Raw genomic sequence first — 1,068 nt, forward strand, 5'->3', positions numbered from 1 at the left:
GTTTGTGTTGTTTATTTTCTTATGCTTGTCCCCCGCCATCTGGTTAACTCTAGTGCTACCTGCCCTTGTGGGACTGGCTTATGCCCAAGGTCTGCTCTGGACCCCAGCCCAGACAGACCTGAAGGAACCCGAGTGTCTTGGCTGGTGGAGTTCCTGTGTGCCTGGTCCCGCTGGTCCCAGTTACTCCCAGTGTTGGGACAGATGTTGGTTCCTGCTCATCTCTGATCCTGGGTGTGTCAGAGCACCTGGGAGTGGAGATTCCTCTGTGTGTTGTGGGACTGGCTGTAGAGTTTGTGCCCAAGGTCTGCTCTGAACCCCAACCCAGACAGACCGGAAGGAACCCGAGTCACTGGGCTGGTCAATGATGACATTTTTGATGTTTTCTTAGATTTGGTTTTTAAGTATTAATTGAGAATTTTACATCTATGTTCATAAGGGAAATTGGTCTGCAATTCACTGTCTTTGTTGAGACTTTTTGTGGTTTGGGTATCAGAGTAACTGTAGCCTCAGAAAACAAATATCCAATGTTCCTTTTGTTTCTAAATTGTTGAATAATTTGAGGAGTATTGATATTAATTCTTTGACAGTTTGGTAAAATTCCGTGATAAAACCATCTGCTTTTTTTCCAATGGGAGACATTTAATGAATGCTTCAACTTCACTGGGTGATAAAGGTCAGTTTAAATTGTTTATCTGATCTTGATTTAACTCTGGTAAGTGGCATATATTAAGAAAATTATAGGTAAATGTGTGGCAAAAGAAGGACAAGTCATAGGAATTCAGAAGAACCATCAGTGTGGGAATGGTGCTCACAAGACAAGTGGGCTTTGAATCCAGTTGTTAAGATCTTGAAGAGGAGTGAGAGCTGCCACCTTCTCTCCGGTGAGTTCCTAAGCCGGGAGCAGTCAGCAAGGAGACACAGACCCCAAGAGTCGCAGGGGAGCCGCCAGGCAGCAGGGACATGATCCTCTCAGCTTCCAAGTGGCAGAGGTGGATCTGCAACCTTAGCTGCCCCTCCCTTGCACAAGGAGGGTCTGCCTCCAGGGACCGCTTTGACCCGGAGTCTCTA

At 46.3% G+C, this 1,068-nt stretch overlaps 1 pseudogene; it reads left to right on the forward strand.

Annotated features, from left to right (window-relative positions):
- The window catches only part of LOC116099351, a 99,042-nt pseudogene that overhangs the window by 21,245 nt on the left and 76,729 nt on the right, over positions 1-1,068 (forward strand).

Source organism: Mastomys coucha, chromosome X (assembly GCF_008632895.1).
Source record: "Mastomys coucha isolate ucsf_1 chromosome X, UCSF_Mcou_1, whole genome shotgun sequence".
Classification (NCBI taxonomy): Eukaryota; Metazoa; Chordata; class Mammalia; order Rodentia; family Muridae; genus Mastomys; species Mastomys coucha.